At 41.7% G+C, this 22686-nt stretch overlaps 1 protein-coding gene across 1 annotated transcript in view; it reads left to right on the forward strand.

Annotated features, from left to right (window-relative positions):
- The first annotated feature begins 6103 nt into the window (after positions 1-6103).
- The window catches only part of LOC124141152 (serine-rich adhesin for platelets-like), a 65296-nt gene continuing 48713 nt past the window's right edge, over positions 6104-22686 (forward strand). Inside the window, exon 1 of the mRNA XM_046509069.2 lies at positions 6104-6198. The gene's annotated coding sequence lies outside the window, so the exon portion shown is untranslated. The remainder of the gene's footprint in view (positions 6199-22686) is intronic.

Genomic DNA, 22686 nt, shown 5'->3' on the forward strand with positions numbered 1-22686 from the left:
CTGTAGGGAGCTGTATATAAGACTATCTCTGTAGGGAGCTGTATATAAGACTATCCCTGCATGGAGCTGTATATCAGATTATCCCTGTGATAGTTGTATGTCAGAATATTCCTGCAGGGAGTTGTATATCAGACTATCCCTGCAGGGAGTTGTATATCAGAATATCCTTGTGATGTTGTATGTCAGAATATCCCTGCAGGGAGCTGTATATCAAAATATCCCTGTGATGTTGTATGTCAGAATATCCCAGCAGGGAGTTGTATATCAGAATATCCCTGTGATGTTGTATGTCAGAATATCGCTGCAGGGAGTTGTATATCAGATTATCCCTGTGATGTTGTATGTCAGAATATCCCTGCAGGGAGCTGTATATCAGAATATCCCTGTGATGTTGTATGTCAGAATATCCCAGCAGGGAGTTGTATATCAGAATATCCCTGTGATAGTTGTATGTCAGATTATCCTTGTGATGTTGTATGTCAGAATATCCCTGTGATAGTTGTATGTCAGATTATCCTTGTGATGTTGTATGTCAGAATATCCCTGCAGGGAGCTGTATATCAAAATATCCCTGTGATGTTGTATGTCAGAATATCCCAGCAGGGAGTTGTATATCAGAATATCCCTGTGATGTTGTATGTCAGAATATCGCTGCAGGGAGTTGTATATCAGATTATCCCTGTGATGTTGTATGTCAGAATATCCCTGCAGGGAGCTGTATATCAGAATATCCCTGTGATGTTGTATGTCAGAATATCCCAGCAGGGAGTTGTATATCAGAATATCCCTGTGATAGTTGTATGTCAGATTATCCTTGTGATGTTGTATGTCAGAATATCCCTGCAGGGAGTTGTATATCAGAATATCCCTGCAGGGAGCTGTATATCAGAATATCCTTGTGATGTTGTATGTCAGAATATCCCTGCAGGGAGCTGTATATCAGAATATCCCTGTGATGTTGTTTGTCAGAATATCCCAGCAGGGAGTTGTATATCAGAATATCCCTGTGATGTTGTATGTCAGAATATCCCTGCAGGGAGTTGTATGTCAGATTATCCCTGCAGGGAGTTGTATATCAGATTATCCCTGTGATAGTTGTATGTCAGAATGTCCTTGTGATGTTGTTTGTCAGAATATCCCTGCAGGGAGCTGTATATCAGAATATCCATGTGACAGTTGTATATCCGAACATCCCTGCAGGGAGATGTATATCAGAATATCCCTGTGATAGTTGTATGTCAGCCTATCCCTGCAGGGAGCTGTATATCAGAATATCCATGTGACAGTTGTATGTCAGAATATCCCTGTAGGGAGCTGTAGATCAGAATATCCCTGTATGGAGCTGTGTATGAGAATATCCCTGTGACAGTTGTATGTGAGAATATCTCTGTAGGGAGCTGTATATCAGACTATCCCTGTAGGGAGCTGTATATCAGACTATCCCTGTAGGGAGCTGTATATAAGAATATCCCTGTGATAGTTGTATATCAGAATATCCCTGTGATAGTTGTATATCAGAATATCCCTGGAGAGAACTGTATATCAGAATATCCATGTTACAAGCTCTTTTTCAGAATATTCCAGTAAGGAGCTGCATTTAAGAAACATTCGACGAGTGTGACTTATCGTAAAATAATACACTGACGGGGGAATGAACCACGAGGGGCGCATATTTCAATATTATGTACAGCCTCTTAAGGATGCTGACTCCCGAAATACAATCCGACCTCGACATGGTATGGGAACTTACTGATTTTACGAAACTTGTGTCAGAAGCCATAACACCCACATTGATATCATGAATGTTCCAGATGGGTGTGGTAAAATGGGGTTTAAGATTGTGTCTCTGTGTATGTGGATGTGTGTGTTTGTGTGTGTTTGTGTGTGGATGTGCGTGTGTGTGTGTGTGCATGTGCGTGTGCGTGCGTGTGCGTGTGCGTGTCATAGTTGTATGTCATAATATCACTGCAGGGACTTGTTTATCAGAATATCCCTATGATGTGTATGTGGATGTGTGTGTGTGTGTGTGTGTGTGTGTGTGTGTGTGTGTGTGTGTGTGTGTGTGTGTGTGTGTGTGTGTGTGTGTGTGTGTGTGTGTGTGTGTGTGTGTGTGTGTGTGTGTGTGTGTCCCACCGAGATAGCACGCCGCAGTTCAACACGGATACCCCACGTAGACACAATATACGACCAGTATATGTTTTATGCCTTTGGGGTAGAGTAACAACGAGTAACATATTTTGATTTGGTTTGACGCGGCCTGGGATCTGGGATCAAACCCCCGACCTTCCACTCTCCGGACAGACACTCTATCCACTAGACCATAGATGCGGCCTTGTATTAGAAAGATTATATGGAGTGTGATAAAGCATGCACATTAGTAATATGTTTAGCACAGGATATCGAGCGGATACAGCATATTAATTTCCAGCCTTTTAAATAATTAATACTGCTTGGATAGTGAAGCCAACATATGACGTCAATGGTTGATCGACGATGCATATTTAAAGGTGCAGTGACGAATAAGTATTTGCTTGATGTTCGACGTCGCACACATCAATCTTCAGCTATAACAATCAGAGAGGAATGAAGGATATTAAACGAGGGTTTGACAAATACGCTGTATATCTCATCGAGTGGAGTGATGATATTTGATATTTTCAAAAGTGGCATATAGTTTTCCTCTGTTGCAGCAAAAGATGTCTCAACTCGGTGAATTTCCACCCTTAGAAGGCGCGGAGTTGTGTCCCTTAGGACAGAAACGTATGGTCGTGGTCTCCAATCGGAGATTCGCCCTGCTGACGTTTCGAAGATTGTATCAGTATGATAACAGTGCTCTGGGGTTCTCCGAAGTGGTAATTTTCATGAAAGACCTGCATCACTTTGGGCTTTCCTCCCCATATAGCTTATATCACAGAAATACACGTACCGTTCAAAGAGGCTTGAAACCAAACTTATCTTGCTGATTCACTCATTCAAATAATTAAATCAATTCCCCTGAGGCTATAACTAAACATGTATCTATATGGAACATACTGTGATCACCACAAATACCCTCTCAAGAACCCGTGAAGATCCGGGGTAGAACAGGTCTTCAGCAACCCATCCTTGCAGTAAAAGGCGACTATGCTTGTCGTAAGAGGCGATAACGGGATCGGGTGGTCTGGCTCGCTGACTTGGTGGATGCATGTCATGATATCCCAATTGCGTGGACCGATGCTCATTATATTGATCACTATATTGTCTTGTCCAGACCTGATTATTTACAGACCGCCGTCATATAGCTGGAATAATGCGGCGTTAAAGAACCAACCAACAAACCAACCAACCACCCCTCTAAAGATACATTGTACCGGAATATTTTCACAACTTGTTCAAAAAGATCTTGAGATCACGTGATATGCAGATTCATCACAGTATTGCTCACATTAACTTACCTCTTTTCTGAAGAGTTTCCACGCATGTTTCGCCAGAATCAAATCGGTGCGATGCGATGAATCCACAAACATACCGCTGTGATTCAATACTGTACTGCGGTAATACGGCAATCGTACCGCGGTAATACGACAATCGTACCGTGGTAATACGACAATCGTACCGTGGTAATACGACAATCGTACCGCGGTAATTCAAAATCGCACTGCGGTAAAACGACAATCGTACTTCTGTGATTCAATAGTGTACTGCGAGAAAACGTCTATAGTACTTCGGTAATTTAATATTGTACTGCGGTAATAAGGCATTCGTACATCGGAAATTAAATATTGTTCTGCGGTAATTCTTGATATTGGATTGTGGTAATTCCGTTATCGTACCGCCGAATTCCGCAGTCTTACCGCAGTAATTCATCAATCGACTGTATAGCGGTTACTCTGCAATATTAACACAGTAATTCCTACAGCATACTGTGGTAGTTCCGCAAATCGTGCCGCGAAAGCTTTGCCAATCGGTTAGTAGTTGTGAGAAGTATACTCATTTACCACATATATATGTATATAAAAAATGCAATACGTCCCTAGGATTATTGGGGCCAAGAGTAGCCCTTTCGTCCTAGGCGCCGCAATTCGCTGTTGAGAGTTGCATCCCTTGGACACTCCAGAAAACTATGATCGCAGGTTCGAATCCCGGTTCACCCCGAGTGTGTTTTCTATATTTCAGCATCATACCCGTGCTCTTGGGTTTGGCCCAAATGGTAAACGTCTGACCTGCACCACTTCGGGCTTTCCTCCCACAGTAAGCAAACACGCCGTGATATAACTGGAATTCTGTTGAAAGCGGCATTAAACCCAATTCACTAACTCACTGACTCAATTATCCTAAATCTTTCCACATATAAATACTGATTTTCTTCCAAAAGTACTAATAAACAATGGCTACACTCCGAGAGCAGCCTGGCGAATTTTCCTGCTTTGATTTACAAGGCGTCAGTAAAGAATTATCAAATATTTATGAGGCAAAGGTCAAGTCTTATGTCTTGAACGGATTTAACACTTTAGCAATAGTACTTAGCTACAAGGAAGTATTTCCAAATCCTTAGAAGATGTTACATATGACTGGCCCAACCTGTCTGTTCCTAAGACACTGTGTAAACACAAACCGGGATATCAGAGGAGGTAAATTATGTGTAATCATTCAAGATTGTAAAGAATATAACATGCAGTAGTGGTATTGTTTACTTTGTTCTTCTCTAACCTAATGTTTTCTTGAGCTATTCAACCAGACATCGTGTACACAAATTAGATATACAAACATGTGCTGCATGTCATGCCAATATTCAATAACATATTATACTATTCTTGAAATGGAATTTCCTTTTTCGTCCTTACGTATTGTTAAGTCCTTAAATTTAGTTAATGATGGACTATATATCTCCCCATCAACCAACTGTCAGACACAGTAACCATGGTAACCACAGTTTATAAGACTGTTATTTGCATTTTTTTTTTATTATGGTGTTTATTTTGTTTGTGTGTTTGTTGTTTGACGCCGCACTCAGAAATATATCAGCCATATGACAGCGGTCTGTACATAATCGGATCTGGACCAGATAATCCAGTGATTGACTTCATGAACATCGATGAATCGACGCCATTGGGATACGATGACAAGCATCAACCAAGTCAGCGAGCCTGACCACCCGATCCCGTTCGTCGCCTCAAACGACCAGCATAGTCGCTCCTCACGACAAGCAATGGTCGCTGAAGACCAAATTCTAACTCGGATACTTTCAAAATTCTATTCATCACGTGCTAATACCGTAACCCGTGTAATAAAATATATTAATCTTTCCCTTGCAGCGATTCGTTCATGATCAAGCTGCAGTACCCCGTTTAGAGACAATGCGTCAGTTACTGAATCCTAGCTAAAACCAAAGATTTGAACGAAAAATAAGAAGTGACTCCACATTCATCCACCGCCTCCGTGGTCTAATTGTAGAGCGTCCGCCCGGGGAGCGGAAGGTCCGGGGTTCGATCCCCAGCCGCGTCATACAAAAAGACGTTAAAAGATGGTACTTGTTGTTACCCTGTCTGGCGCTCGGCATTAAGGGGCTAAAACAAGGACTGGTCGGCTCGGAGTCAGTATACTGTGTCTGAGTGGGATATTCATGTTAAACTGCGGCATGGTATCTCAGTGAGCTAGCACTATAAATCGGCTTCAGTCGGACTAGTACAAGCAGCCAGACACACACGTACATGCACGTCGCTATATAAGTGCAATAATCTTGGACGCGACGTTAAACCCCATTTCACCTCACCACCACATTCATCCGACATAATATTTGGTGTCATAACGAGACACTGTACGAATGGAAGATGCAGTGGGAATAAATGTGCCCTGATTCACTTTAATTAGTGGTTAGCCGAGCGAACATTTTAAACCCGTGAATACAATGGCGAGACAGGCAACTAATATATCACGGCAGCTGCTCAGGATGAATAGGAAGCACACTGCTCAAAACCTGGCGTGTTTTATCTTATAAATAGATCATTAAATTAATTATCACATAATAAAAAAGTAGTTTCCAACTGATGCACAACCAATGACAATATAAATGAACGAGCACATGGCACATTGTTTTGTGGGATGCGTTAAGCTTAATAGGGAACTCACCCAAAGTAATGTCTCATATGCACGTGGACATTGCTGTTTACAAGACGTGTGAAAAGAGATATATATGACATTTCTAAGTCTGAAGATACAGTAAGTCACATTATTTCGAATTCTCTTTATATTACTTTCTCTCAATTTAAGATTTTGTCGACCACAGTGAAATACTAAATACTTATGGAGAGAATCGTCAATGAGTGAGTGGGTGAGTGAATGAGTGAGTTGTGTTTAACATTATTCCAGTCATATCACGTCGTGACAGCTTAATGTGGGAGGAAAGCCAGAAGTGATTCAGGTCTCAGACGTTTACCACTTCGGTGAAACCCACGAGCACGGGTATGGTGCTGACAAACCTAGAAACATAATCGGGGCGAACCGGGATTTGAACCCACAATCATAGGTTTCTGGCGTTCTTAATGGACGCAACTCTGCACAGCGAATTGCGGCGCCTTTGACGAGTGGGCCTCCCGTGCCCCCAATGAGTAACACAAGTACACAGTGCGTATGCATTAGATAGATGCATTGGGGTATGCATACATATATTTACATAGATTTGATAGACTGGTTACAAGGAGATTTGTTTCAGAATTTAAATCAATTTGACGTGTCTTTCTTGGAATTGATGAATACATTAAAATCTGGTATGAACTACTATTTGTGCGTCGCCGTAACTGTACTAAGATGGTGGCTTCAGTAGATTGTATTTGAAAGATATAAAATAACGTTAACTTAGTTAAAGTTTATACTGATTTTCCACCTACCATATATACTTGGAACACATATGTGTGCATACTGTGTGACGTTATGCATCGACCCTTTCGACTTGGACCTTTCATAGTTTCATGAATGACTTTCTGCACTTGTCTAACGTTTTTCGTAGAGTTTGTAAAATGCAAAAAAACTAGTTTCAGACATGTACATGGCATGTGTTTTATGTTAAATATAAGCAGCGTTTCATTAAATATATGACATCAACGCCAGAGAATACCCAGTCTCGACTATCCGCCGAAACAAAATTCTTTATATGAATGGATAACTGAAAGTGAGTGAGGACACCAGGTGTTGGCTGAAAGGGTAAGCCTGTCCTGCCCTACCGGTAGCATCTTCCCCTCACACAATTTGCATTAAAAAGGTAGTGTTCATACTTATTTCACACCTACCCCGTATGTCATACCCCCAAGTTTTACATAAAGGTTATCTATGAGGAAGTGAATATTTCACATGCTGTGTTCTCAGTGAACTTCAGTTGGCATTTGCTTTCCTTGTTGTCAAAGTGTCCTGAACCCCTGAAGATAGATGTGTAACTGTAACTATTGTCGCCACAAATCCCTATGAATCAAGGAATGAAGTAGTTCCTGACGTTTGTCGTGTGGGACAAAGTTGATAAATCAAATAAAATGTCAGTGCACGTGTCTTCCTCCCTACATGTGTCTACCTCCCTCTGTTCACACATGTGTCTTCCTCCCTGTGCCCATGCATGTCTACCTCCTTGTGTCCATGCATGTGTCTACCTCCCTGTGTCCATGCATGTGTCTACCTCCCTGTGTCCATGCATGTGTCTACCTCCTTGTGTCCATGCATGTGTCTTCCTCCCTGTGTCCATGCATGTCTACCTCCTTGTGTCCATGCATGTGTCTACCTCCTTGTGTCCATGCATGTGTATACCTCCCTGTGTCCATGCATGTGTCTTCCCCCTGTGTCCATGCATGTTTCTATCTCCATGTGTCCATGCATGTGTCTTCCCCATGTGTCCATGCATGTCTCTATCTCCATGTGTCCATGCATGTGTTTATCTTTGTGTGTTCATGCATGTGTCTTCCCCCTGTGTCAACGCATGTGTCTACCTCCCTGTGTCCATACATGTGTCTCCCTCCCTATGTCCATGCATGTGTCTTCCTCCTTGTGTCAATGCATGTGTCTACCTCCCTGTGTCCATGCATGCGTTTACCTCCCTGTGTCCATGCATGTGTCTTCCTCCTTGTGTCAATGCATGTGTCTACCTCCCTGTGTCCATGCATGTGTCTACCTACCTGTGTCCATGCATGTGTCTTCCTCCTTGTGTCAATGCATGTGTCTACCTCCCTGTGTCCATGCATGTGTCTACCTACCTGTGTCTATGCATGCGTTTACCTCTGTGTGTCCATGCATGTGTCTACCTCCCTGTGTCAATGCATGTGTCTGCCTCCTTGTGTCCATCCATTTGTCGACCCCTACCCCCCGTGTCCATGTATGTGTTTACCCCTGTGTGTTCATGCATGTGTCTACCTCCCTGTGTCTATACATGCGTCTACCTTCCTGTGTCCATACATGCGTCTACCTTCCTGTGTCTATACATGCGTCTACCTTCCTGTGTCCATACATGCGTCTACCTTCCTGTGCCCCTGCAAGTGTCTCTCAGTGTCCATGAGTATGCCTGTGTATCTGTGTCGATACATGTGTCCATCTCTCTGTGTCCATGCATGTGTCCATCTCTCTGTGTCCATGCATGTGTCCATCTCTCAGTGTCCACGCATTTGTTTATCTCTCAGTGTCCATGAGTATGCCTATGTATCTGTGTCGATACATGTGTCCATCTCTCTGTGTCCATGCATGTGTCCATCTCTCTGTGTCCATGCATGTGTCCATCTCTCTGTGTCCATGCATTTGTTTATCTCTCAGTGTCCATGCATGTGTCCATCTCTCTGTGTCCATGCATGTGTCCATCTCTCTGCGTCCATGCATGTGTCCATCTCTCTGCGTCCATGCATGTGTCCATCTCTCTGCGTCCATGCATGTGTCCATCTCTCTGTGTCCATGCATGTGTCCATCTCTCTGTGTCCATGCATGTGTCTATCTCTCTGTGTCCATTAACGTATCCATCTCTGTGTGTCCATGCGTGTGTTTATATCTCAGTGTCCATGAATATGCCTGTGTATCTGTGTCCATGCACGTGTCCATCCCTCTGTGTACATGTATGTGTCTATCTCTCTGTGTCAATGAATATGCCTGCGTTTCTATGTCCATGCATGTGTCTAACTCTCTCTGTCCATGCATGTGTCTATCTCTCTGTATCGATACATGTGTCTATCTATCTGTATCCATGAATATGCCTGTATATCTGTGTCCATGCATGTGTCTATCTCTCTGTGTCCATGAATATGCCTGCGTTTCTATGTCCATGCATGTGTCTATCTCTCTGTGTCGATACATGTGTTTATCTCTCTGTATCCATGAATATGCCTGTGTTTCTGTGTCCATGCATGTGTCTTACTCTCTCTGTCCATGCATGTGTCTATCTCTCTGTGTCGATACATGTGTCTATCTATCTGTATCCATGAATATGCCTGTTTATCTGTGTCCATGCATGTGTCTATCTCTCTGTGTCCATGAATATGCCTGTGTTTCTGTGTCCATGCATGTGTCTAACTCTCTCTGTCCCTGCATGTGTCTAATTCTCTGTGTCGATACATGTGTCTATCTCTCTGTGTATATGAATATGCCTGTATATCTGTGTCCATGCATGTGTCTATCTCTCTGTGTATATGAATATGACTGTATTTATGTGTCCATGCATGTGTCTATCTCTCTCTCTCCATGCATGTGTCTATCTCTCTGTGTCCATGAATATGCCTGAGTGTGTTTCTTTGTCCATGCATGTGTCTTTCTCTCTGTATCCATGAATATGCCTGTGTATCTGTGTCCATGCATGTGTCTATCTCTATCTGATTCGTTATAATAGTAGGCCCACTTCATGCCCAATATGACTGAGCACAATGTAATTATTAATTATACATGATCCTATGTCCCCTATGCGAATGGGAGTGTATGTTTCCTCTGTCGTCCTAGCATGTGACAAGATAGGTTACTAGAGCTGTCTTATATCTATTTATTTACTAACAACTTTCTCACTTGCGTTGTTTTGTTGTTCATTTAAACAACTCAATGTATGAGGCACACCAGTTCATGAAAATAGACAAATAGCAACAGATAAAAGAGTTTTATGTTTAGTACGTTACACTCTTATACGTTACCTCTATCATACGAATTAGAATATTCCCGCCATAAAGGTTTAAATCACTTGGCTAGGTATGAGAAGCAATGAGATTTTGACCATGTGCTACACTTCGGGCCGAATTTGACGTTGTCAAAGAGACGTTACATACCAGTTTCATGACATTGTTTCCAAACAAATTTGTGAGTATACACATCAAAGTCTATATCTCCTGATAGAACCACTGATGGTTGTATTTATGACAGGGTGTGAAGATTGTTTGAGGATTATTATTATTTTGTAAATAACGTTACGTCCCATGTTTCAAAGTATGAGATTGTCATGATAACGTATCTGTTATTTTTACCATCTTCTTCAAATGCGTCTTAACGTATTATGCTTTTATTTTCATAGAAACGTGTATTAATTCCTCCTTTTAACAATTAACATCACTTCTCAAAGAACTGATAACGTATATGTTTATTCTGGTATCGTATTTGTTGTTATCACCTTCTTTCAATAGAAGACATTTAATGATCCTCAAACCTGATACGAGAGAGACAACGAGCTGCATCAAATAGAATAACCCTGACAGATACCAAACATGTTAACACATTGAAAAATGTCAAGGTTGAACTGCCCCATTAAACAAAGCACAAATATGTTTTTTATTTTCGTTTCATTCTCCTTTATCTATAATATCTATATATCTATATCTTTAATAGTTTTTTAAGTTTTGCTTCTCACAATCTATTAGACGTCATCATTCACATTAGGAAGTACAAACATGCACGACAGCTAAAGTTGCTGAGAAAACACCATAAAGTTATTAAAAATGTAAATGTCCAAGTAGAAATTAAGTTTATTCTGTCGTGCCAGGTCCATGTCAATGTACAATTATTGCAACTTGGTCAATGCTCTGATATTTCTGGAAACTATTAACTTATGTAATGCCACTCGGACATCTGTTTCAAACATTATTGCACTGTCCTACATAAAAGTTGTTTTTTTTATTCAGATGACACTTGATACAGGGAACCCGAGTGAGCTTTTAGTTATGTTTATTATGTTTTTTAAAGGTAAACCAGTATTTTATTTTTGAAATTTCTCTTGGGCTCGTGGCTCACTTTGTGGAGCATCGATATTTCACGGAATGTTGGCTTCATGTTGGAGGAAACGTCATAATGTTTCTGCAACCAGCGACAAAGCAGTTCGTGAATTATATATCAGAAACCTTTTGTCAGTTCCAGTTCCCATGTTACGATGAGTTTCTGCCATCCCCTTTGTCTCATGAGATGCTCAAAGAACTGTTGACAATTTATTGAGATATGCACAAACGCATGAGGATGTCTTTTAATATTTACGGCATCACCTGCAGAGAATCATATTTTCCCCCACGTGGCATGCATATGATACTTTGATACTTTCTGTTGGACCGACCATTTGATATTATACGTGTGTGGTGTGTGTGTGTGAGGAGGATTTGTCCCCAGAATTTTCTTGAAAAAAGTAATTACGATTCAGATTGTTTTAAAAAAAGTTATTGTCTGCCACGAAAGTTTACATTGTTGGAAGGTATTTTTCTGAAAAATAATGTTCAGACTCCTTGTTTTAAAAAATCTAGTTGTGCAACTGTAGCTAATAAATATCTAATCCCCATACAAATATACCCACCCCGCCCTCCCCTTTCCCTAGAATATCAAGTGGTTGGACCCTTGCTTGCCCCACTGTACATATCGACACTGCATTCGTAAACGTAAGAATTTCTTCATCTGGTGTAATTGTTCTCGCCGTCCAAATTAGTGATCCCAGTTTTCGGTCTGGTCATAGGAAATCGTTAATAACTGGCTCCCAATGGATTACATTATCTGGGGTCCATTGTTATATGGGACTGAAAACGAGTAGGGACCATAAAAAGGAAGTTGTATTTCCAGTTTGAGTTTTTACAGTTATTGACAAATTGATTAACCATGACTACCAACCCGATAAAGGCGGTGTTGCTTGCAGAAATATACTACTCAATGGAAGTAAGAACACTTGATTTGTTTCATGTGACTAGTTAGTCTGTCATAACAAGAGTCTCATGAAAAAACTCGTTCTTTAACTTCTTTTGAGTAGAATACAACACAAATGTTCAACTCCGCTTCTCTCTAATCTTGTTCATACTTGTTGGATTCGTGAATTCTCAAATGAATAGAAATCAATTTTGTTTTTATATTCAATTTGTGAAAAGACAAACAATGTCATTATGGTCACAAACATCTATGTCAAGATTTGCGACATCCTTTATATGGTCGGGGCGGTGGGCGAATTTGAGTGAGTGAGTGAGTATGGTTTTACGCCGCTTTTAGCAATATTCTAGCAACATCACGGTTGGGGACACCAGAAATGGGCTTCAAACATTGTACCCATGTGAGGAATCGAACCCAGGTCTTCGGCGTGACGAGTGAACGCTTAAACACTAGGCTACCCGACCGCCTCGGTATAGATTTGAAAGCTGTTGAAGCCACTATCATTCACACGTATTGTTTTATCTGTCATTGTTTCAGCAAAATGATTCATGTTACGGTAACGGCACTGACAACGCATCACACTCTGATGTTCTTTCAATTATTCTTTTGTTTTTTATACTTCAAATTCAGGCGAATCGATCACTATTTGTATTTTGATATTTTTATCCATCTATAAAGCAAAAATATTCTTCTGTTCCTGGAAATGATGTTGGGAAGTTAGGGTTCTGGTCTGCAGTCCTTCTAGAACAGCCTGCAAGTTCTAAGCGTGTTCCCGTTAGCACTGTTTATCGTTCCACAGTTGAGAAAACCTCTCTTCTTCGTCAAGCCTAATTGGCGTTGTTTGATGAGGGATATGATTCTCTGGATAGATGACATATCAATTATAATAGTGTCACCTTGAAGCTGATTACTCAGTCTGTGTATGCAGTAAGCTAAGGAACCTCTTTACACCAGATAGCGTTTTTATGTCATTATGAAATGTGTGCCTTGGTTGATAGATTTGCTCCTTTGTCCTGCACCTCAATGATAGAAATTCATCAGAACAGGAAACATCTATTATTTATGCTACCGCATATCGTGAACACAAGACGTCTTAAAGTAAACGAAATTGATATATTTCCCCCACTGTTTTCAGTACATGCTTCAGTTAGCTCACCCAACATGTCAGGTGTTAAAGTGATTGAGTAGACCCAAATGGTTTCAGCATTTAATAATGACTTAAATTCAACAGCACTTTTTTTTATCTCTATGCTTGCTGTCTCCCGATCAATTTGTAATACTATGTATTCTCAATTTTTGCTAAGGATGAAGTTTTGAAAAAATCATCCCACAAACACGGAATAGAATATCCCGGTACAATTTTATGATGAAGGGGCAGTGCCCTGCACTCAGGGGCACGAAGTGCACGAGGTGCTTGAAAACGCTTTTTTCATGTATCGTGATAGAATCGTTATATATCATTCAGAGACCAGGGAGGGTATCTTCATTGCACATGTCGTGTTTTCGGTATGTAAACAAGCAATCTCATTAAAATCAGATCTAAGTTCTCGCTGCCGCTAAACAAAGATCTGAGGACATCCCATTACGGGTCAGAACGACCTTTCGCGAACTTTGACCGACCACTGAAATAACTAGCAAGAAGTCGACATCAGCCAATAGAAAGCGGCTTTCTCGAGCTTACGGCACTCGTTTCAACCCGGCGACTTCCATTTCAGACAACGCTTGAAAAGTATGTTAACACAGTTCTCGATTAAAATTTTGAAAACTGAACAAACGAAGATTCCGGAATGTCTAATATGTGGTTGCGATTGTATGGCAGTGCTTTCCACGTACTGTACAACGCCTCCTCCATTCAAATGTTTGACCCACGGAAGCGAAAGATAGACGATAATTTTGACGAAATCTGTCGTACGGTCCGTCACTGTCGTTCGGAATACCCCGTGTTGACGTTTTCGAGGTTGCATGATTAGAAAACACATTCCGACTGTCACTTTCATGATCTGGTAAGCGACGCTTTGATTGGTCGGATGAAAGGTCGTCCTGACGTGATCCGTAATGGGATGTCCTCAGATCTTTGTTTAGCGATAACGAGAACTAAGATCTGATTTTAATGAGATTGGTAAACAAGGCATATGTCCACAATGTCGTTGAAAACAAAACGGAAACTCTCACTAAGTGAACCAGTGCTAAACATAATGCAGGAGACGATATGTCATGTATCCATGTTGCTGTAGCAGATCCGACACATACCACCCTTAATAATATAGTCCCACACAACAGTGAGTGAGTGAGCTGGGTTTAACGCTGCTTTTGACAGTATTCCGGTTATATCACGGCGTATCAGCTTGATGTGGGTGGAAAGCCCGAAGTGATGCAGGTCTGAGACGCTTACCACTTTGGTGAAACCCATGAGCACGGATATGGCGCTGACAAACCTAGAAACATATTCGGGGCGAACCGGCGCCTTAGACTAGTGGGCCTCCCATGCCCCCCGTGTCCCTCCCATACCCACCGCTACACAACAGAAGTCTGTAGACAACCGCAATACGTGGCGTCCAATCCGACATGTGGTTGTAGGGTTGAATTTTTCAGGCCTGTTTTAGTCCTTTTGGAAGCTGGAATCTTCCAATTTTGGCTCGATGGAACTTCCGTAGCGCTGTTTTGTCGGTTTCGTTGGCTTTTCTCACATTAGAATTATAGTGCCTTTCTAGTCAGAGAGATAATAGCAATTCGCATCACGTTGATCACATACGCGCCACTGAGATGATTTTTTTGACAATGAAATTGTTTTCGGGATTTCATTACGTTTCAGTTTTGGTCTGATATTCTCATTTTGACGCGTGATCTGAACGATTATTTGTCACATGTTTGTTGGCACTGTGTGGCACATGACAACGGACTTCTGTTCATGAAAAATGTCTTCAGGCAATATTGTTATCTCAACAATTACGCATTACCTTTCAAAGTTGTGATACTTAGCACACTTTGAGTTGTATATAATATATGTGTGATTCTAAACATACCTTGAAAAGACAATGACCCAAAGAGATGTTGACGTTTTCGTTGGACCACAGCATAGTGATGATAACGTTTACTCACCTTCATCAATAATAATAATGTAATAATAAGATAAATTTACATACCGCAGGTATCCGGGTACTAGTATCTGCTAAAATGAGGTTTTATTTGTTCCCCGACCAGTGGATCAGTTTGCATTCCAGTTATCATTCTCAACCTCCTGGGGAGTAGACAACCAAAGCTGCGTCGAGGCGCTAGAAGTTTTTTACGCCCACCTCAGTTATCGGTTACCAATGCCCTGCTGGGTTAACAGAGGCACACTAAGTCACTTGCCCAGGGTGACACCACAGGTTTTGACACTTACGTACGTGTTTCCATCTGGTCATCTTCTATCGGACGAGTGGGTTCTTTTGAGTGCACAAGGGTAGTGCCAACACTGTAAATACCTGGAAACATTGTTGCTTCATAGGTAAAATAACAGCCCGGTTACTGGCGGGATACGATCTCAGTTCCTTGTGCCTGCTAGCCTGGCGCTTTTTGACCGCTTGCCCACTCCGCCGTTAGGACATGCTAAGCCTTTTCGCGAACACCTTGTGTCATCACTGTAACAGCAATTCGCAAACGTACCTCAAATAAGGTGAGTGAGTGAGTATGGTTTTACGCCGCTTTTAGCAATATTCCAGCAATATCCCGGGTCTTCGGCGTGACGAGCGAACGCTTTAACCACTAGGCTACCCGACCGCACCACCTCAAATAAGGAAGATAGCTCAAACTCAATGTCTGTATCAAAAAGTGATGATACCAGGTGTTCGCTAAAAGGTCGCCTCCTGCCGCCAACACTCCCAGAAACAAGTTGGTAAACGTTACGTGATGTAGTCATTTAGTGAGGATACATTTAAACTTTGGAATGCATTACCGAACGAGTGCACATCCACCATTACACTAAACGAACTTCAAATGGACAAATGAAGGTACTATACATTTCGATTTAAACTTTGGGCATGGGTTTTGTCAAATCACCCATTGTTGTCTTTGGCAGGATTGCTTATTTGCGAGGGTTGATTGATAAACTCCAAGTTCTTGATCACTGCGCGTTCCTCAAGTTTGTCCATTCTCCAAAGGTGACAGATCTTTGTTAATATTAATTACAAACTTATCACAGCGAAACAATTTGCTCAAATGACTCAGGTTTTTGTGGATATACTTCCATGACATCACGTGATGTCCACACAAAACATATTTTACTGTTACTCAATTCCTTTAAAGTGAAACTCTCGTAATTTTAACAGACTTGGCTACTCCTGTTGATATCAAACCGATATGCACTTCATAACGCCTTCATGTTGTCAAATACGATATTATCAGAAATAAAATGTATTATATTACTTAATGGTATAATTTGGAAAGCTATTTAAACAGCAATGCTTCCTTGGGTAAACAGGCGGAAATGGAAATACTAAAATCAGACCATGACTTCACCATAAAAACAAATTATAAAGCTTCGAAATAACGTCATGAGATTTAAGCAAGAAGCTGACTGTAATCTCTTGTTTGGATATTGTTTATCCATAACTTTAATTATAGTTATACAAAACTAGATTTTTGTTGTAGTAATATGTCTACTGATGTGTCTACATTATCAATTTGCATTTTGTAACCAACTTTGTAATTGATTTTCTTGCTAGGCGGTATTAATATAAACATATATCGTGCATCTGTTACAAACCAGGCCTGAAAATAAATAATGTTTAAACAAATTAAGGAATTGCAGTTTTTTTCATGTTTCATGCAAGAAGCCAGGGTAAGCTGGAACAATTCTGAATGCGCCGTAAAACAAAAAACAAACTGGCAGACAGGACAATGTGAAGAATAAAGTGATGGGGCTCATGGGACACGTTACCTTAATCACCACCTGACAGAATAGCAAGGCGCACGGAGATTGAATACCGAAAGTACAATGAAGGTCCACCATCCGCTGCATCACGTGCAACTGCATTCGTTGCAGGTCCATGCAAATCTGTCGCGGTTGACATGGTAACATTGATTACATGACATCACAGACGTCTAGAATTCTTTTCCCATCATTCAATAGCAGTCGTGATGCAATTAAATTATGTATAGGGAGTCTCGGTGAACTGAAGCCAATGTGCAGGTTTTCCAATTCTCTCGATATTCTGTTTGGTCTTTATGTTTAGTGTGAAGAGGTAAAGTTGTATTGGAATAAAAAGTACATGGATGCTGGTAAGATTAGTCCCTCGGTGTTTCAATACTACTCAAATTTTACTAAGGATCACCACTTGGAAAGGTAATACATATGTTGAAATAGCCAAATACAATATTGCGTGAAGACATGTTTAATGAACGGAATTCCTTTGTCATGTGCCACACAATGCAAACAAACATCATATGACCAACAATCAGTCAGATCAACCGTCAAAGTGAGAGTATCTGACCAAGGCTGAAAAGTGAAAAAATCCCGAAAACAAAATACCCAACTCTCAGAAGCGCGTATGTGATCCACGTGATGCGATCGCAGCCTGGCACCATCGTCTCACCCTTCCAATGAAGTGTTTAGATGGTTTTCAAAAGAAGATTGTTCCACTTTTCAGTAAGAGCACTTTTCCTGTAGAGTTGCGTGAAGGACAGAGCGTCGTGAGTGGGTGATCTGCAGCTCGTTTCACATGTGTTCGATAGTGTTGAGGTCTGGTGACCGGGCTGACCATGCCATGCGGACAATGGTCTCCTGCTCTAAGTACTAGGAGGTATCAATGACCCTTCCACGAAGAGCTCTTGTGCTTTCGTCCTTGTGGAAGAAGTCTAGTCCGATTGTACCATCCCTGTTCATCCAGTTCTACTTATCCCACTATAAATCAGGATCGAGTCCCCTCTATTGCGGTTATTTTCGGCTACGTTTGAAGCCTGTAATCCGTTGAAATCTTGTCTACGCCACTGGGGCACGACGATCTGTACTGGAGCCCAGGCCTTGTCTGTCCAATTGACGTGATCTTCAGCCCAATCCAAACGTGCGTGCCTGTGACGTCGGGTCAGTGGGATGCGAATGCATGCCCTCCGTGAGCGGAGACCAGCCTCATGGAAATGATTACGCACTGTCTAGAAACGTTAACGCCACTGGCGTTCCGCAGGTCATTGCTGAGTATGATGACAGTCACGAAGTGACGACATCTTGTTGCAATCGGGAGAAACCTGTCTTCCCGCTATTTTTTAGATAATGTTCTGTTAGATAAAACTTTGGCTGACACCAAAGACGTTTGCAACGTGACGTTGTGTTGACAAAGTTCCAAGAATGTGGATGCATCGGCCCAATTCTTCTTTGACGATAGTTGGCATAAGTGCATTAGTTGTTGCAATCCTCAGTAGCAAATGTTGTGGTCTCTGATAATGATGTATAACGATTCTGTCACGATACATAAAAAAAGATTTCAAGCACCTCGTGCACATCGTGCCAATGACTGTATGTCTCCTGTTCGTTCATTGTGAAATTAAGGTCCTATAGGGGCTAACCAGTCATTGTGAACCGTAATATGTCAATCATTATTTTGGGACGATCTTTGGTATCATCAATACTTGATCTTCAGCATACTTTAAGTATATATTAGTGTTTTTTAAGGTGTAGAGAGTAAAGTGATCATGAAAGGCAGGAACAGAACCGTTTTGATCGTGACGTGTACGTGAATACAGACGCAGGGCGCGCCAAGTTCTCCTGCTCCGCCCTGTCCTTCTTCTCTACTCCCCCTTACCCTGCCCCTCCCTTTCTCAACCCTAACTTCGTCTCTTCCTCCTCCTATAACCTTTTCTTCGTCTCTTCTTCGATTTCCCAGCCGGGGGCACGGGTGGCCCAGTCGTCTAAGGCGCCGCGATTCGCTGTGCAGAAACCTATGATTGTGGGTTCGAATCCCAGTTCGCCCCGATTATCGTTCTAGGTTTGTCAGCACCATACCCGTGCTCGTGGGTTTGACCGAAGTGGTAAACGTCTGAGACCTGCATCACTTCGGGATTTCCTCCCATATTAAGCTGACACGCCGCGATATAACTGGAATACTGTTAAAAGCGGCGTTAAACACAACTCACTCACTTCATCCTAGCCCGCGTATTCTCTACCTCCTCGTCTTTTTCCTTTTGTTCTCCTCTTCCTCTGTATCGTTCCTTTCCTTCCCCACTTCTTCTCTTCATCTTCCTTTCCCTCATTTCCTTCTCCTCTTTTTTACATTTTTTCCTTTAGACATTTCCTCCTTTCCGCTCCCCCTCCTCCTTTTCATCCTCCCTATCATGTCCTAAATCCACCGCTCCTCATCTCACTTTGTATTCATATACTAACGGGAAAAAGTTACTATGCTTCATATAAAAGCTCAATTCCTGGACTTTAAATTTGAGATTTACAATATGCACATTCATGTTGATGTTGGGCGGACAAATTGGATGTCTGCGTGTTTCTTATGAGCACGATACTAATACACGTCTTTGTTTTAATGCGAACAGCTCACATTGTTCTGTAACCGTAAATAATGCTTATGCAATGACACGACTAGCTGAAAATCGAGCCGAAAGTTTGGTGGAACAAGGAATTGCGCAAAACGAAGTTGCTAGACATTTTAATGTTCATCGAAACACAATATCATCTCTTTGGAGACGTTATCTGCAGCACGGCAACACTCATGAGATGTCAACAAGACAATCGCGTTCGGTTAGAGCTTCTAAGGAATCGATACCAAACTGCCACGTTAACATTTCGGACAAATCCTGGGTTGAGATCAGTCATTGGCAGAACCGTACCCAACACAACACTCGGCCCCGACGTCCAGCAAAACATCCATTTTGGCTTCCGTGTCATCGTCAGGCTGGTTAGTTTGGTGTAAACAGCATCTCTGAGGTTCGGAAGACATGACAGGACAGTATACTGTTCAAAGATAAGTCCACGTTTCATCTCGACAGTTGTGAAGGTCGTGCAAGGGTCTACACGGTACTCAACGTAATCTGTTTAGGGTGGAAGTATAATGGTATGGGGCGGTATCACAACTCATTGAAGAACAAAAGTCATCAGTGTTTTAAGTAGTTTGAATTGTGTTATATGCTATCGAGACGACATCGTGTTCTTCGCTTCGTGTGAATGCAGGGGCGTGACGTCACGTTGACGCAGGAGAATTTCCAACCGCATGTTGCACGTATTGTAACAGACTTTTTGAGGCAGGATAACTCTTCTGTACTGCCATCGCTGGTTGTTTCTCCAGACCTCTCTCTAGAACATGCCTGGGATGAGGTGGAACGACGCCTACGATAGGACCGGAACGAGCCGCTCCAGCTCAGTTGGACCAATCTGGACATTTGAAACAACATCCCCCATCGCTGTTTTCAATAATCTGGTGTTTTCGACGCACCGCCACTGATTCGCCTGTATCAACGCAAATGGTGGTCATACCCAAAATTGAAATCGTTAATTGAGTTTCTGCACCACCCTGTCTCCCGTTACATGGCAGGGCATTTGTCAATGATTTTGTTATGATAAAACATTATTCAGACGAATGACGAAATATTATATTGTTAGTTTCAATAACATAACATTTTCATCATTCTATATGAAGCACAGTTACTTTTTGCAGTCAGTATGTTTCCCCACCTATCAATTCTCTTCCACATCCTCGCTATTGATCATTCACAGAAATGAATTATTTCCAAGAAATGTGCACTCATTCGAAACTAGCAGGGTCGGTTTGACTGACGTCAGATAGTTCGTGTTCTCTTTAGCCCACCGGGACGTCATTATAATCATAGTCGGAATCATATGACTCATTTGATTGACACGTTGAGTCAGCAAAATGTGAAATATTAGTATTAATAGTGTCACAAGCCGTGCATGAGTTTTTGCATCAACTTCAGCAAGGATACGTGTCGTTTCTATTGGTTACTTAAATTCGTAGCTTTGGTTACAACATTGATCGTGCTCCAGTAACAATCAAGGAATAACCACATTCGGGCATAGGACGATTATGTCACAGGCGTTATTTTAAGGTCTTTTAACGTCTCTCTCCCAGAAGACTTGACGTTCCAGTTCAGAAGGGAAATGTTGATATCATTAAACAACCGAAGCCTCGAGGTAATCGATATCGATGTGGAACGTTGAATTAGAAAATACATTTCATGTCAAACAATAACAAGGCAGTCAACCAGAAGGAGATATATGTGTTTCAAGGTACACATAACAGCTGGGATGTCTCTCAGGGATTTTTGAAGCTCCTAGCAAGTTAGGGATACACGTGTTGTAGGACCTGGAACACAATTGGGAAAAGAATTTCAGTTATATGTCTGTCAGTACAATTTTGGAAGTAAAGTCAAATGTGATCAAGGTCGTAGAAGTTTATCAGTTTGGCGAAATCATCGACAATACCACGGGAATACCCCTTGATAGATCAAGAATCATTATCGGTGCGAATCGATACCACAATCATCACATCCTGGCACGATAAAGGGGCACAACTCGTGTATCTTTAATGTCCCTAATTCTTATTTATTTTTTAAAATCTTTTGAAACTATTAAAACGAGGTAATGAAATGATATATCGTCCATGAGTAAGAATGATTGTGTGTAATAACTTACCGATATTTGACATGCGCGTTTTAGCGATTCGCAATGCTGATTAGTCATCTTAAGACATAATACGGTATAGTGCTTTTTTTAAAGAAACATACGATGAGATGTCAACCACGTGACACATTGAATATATTACGTCATCTGAATAATAAGCTGACTTCAGTGAAGTTTATCTGTACCATTGACATTTCATTTTCTCCCTTAAGAGATCCATACATAATATATCGAATAACCTTTTCTAACCTCAGATTGTCACGCCGAAGACCCGGGTTCGATTCCCGACAAGGGTACAATGGGTGAAGCCCATTTCTGGTGTCTTCCGCCGTGATATTGCCGGAATATTGCTAAGAGCGGCGTGCAACCATACTCACTCACTCTAATCTCAGAGGGGCGGTTGGGTAGCCTAGTGGTTAAGCGATCGCTCGTCACGCTGAAGACACGGTTCGATTCCCGACATGGGTACAATGTGTGAAGCCCATTTCTGGTGACCCCCGCCGTGATATTGCTGGAATATTGCTAAGAGCGGCGTAAAACCATACTCACTCACTCTAATCTCAGAGGGGCGGTTGGGTAGCCTAGTGGTTAAGCAATCGCTCGTCACGCTGAAGACACGGTTCGATTCCCGACATGGGTACAATGTGTGAAGCCCATTTCTGGTGACCCCCGCCGTGATATTGCTGGAATATTGCTAAAAGCGGCGGATAACCTTACTCGCTCACTCACTCACTCTAATGTCCCCCGTGAATGAATGCCAAAGGCTCGGGACGTACACCATGTATTCACTCGGGACTCATAATCTGTAATTCCTCGTAGGTCGTTGGTTATTCTCCAAACATCCCTTATGTATCCAATGATTCTATGATCGAATTCAAGATTCAAATTTAGTATGGCATTGGTTTGTCCGCACCATACCCGTGTTCGTGGGTTTCAACAAGGTGTTTAACGTGGGTGTGGGTGTGCGTGTGCGTGTGCGTGTG

This window comes from Haliotis rufescens, unplaced genomic scaffold (genome assembly GCF_023055435.1).
Source record: "Haliotis rufescens isolate VD_foot unplaced genomic scaffold, xgHalRufe1.0.p SCAF_11, whole genome shotgun sequence".
In the NCBI taxonomy this organism is placed as follows: domain Eukaryota; kingdom Metazoa; phylum Mollusca; class Gastropoda; order Lepetellida; family Haliotidae; genus Haliotis; species Haliotis rufescens.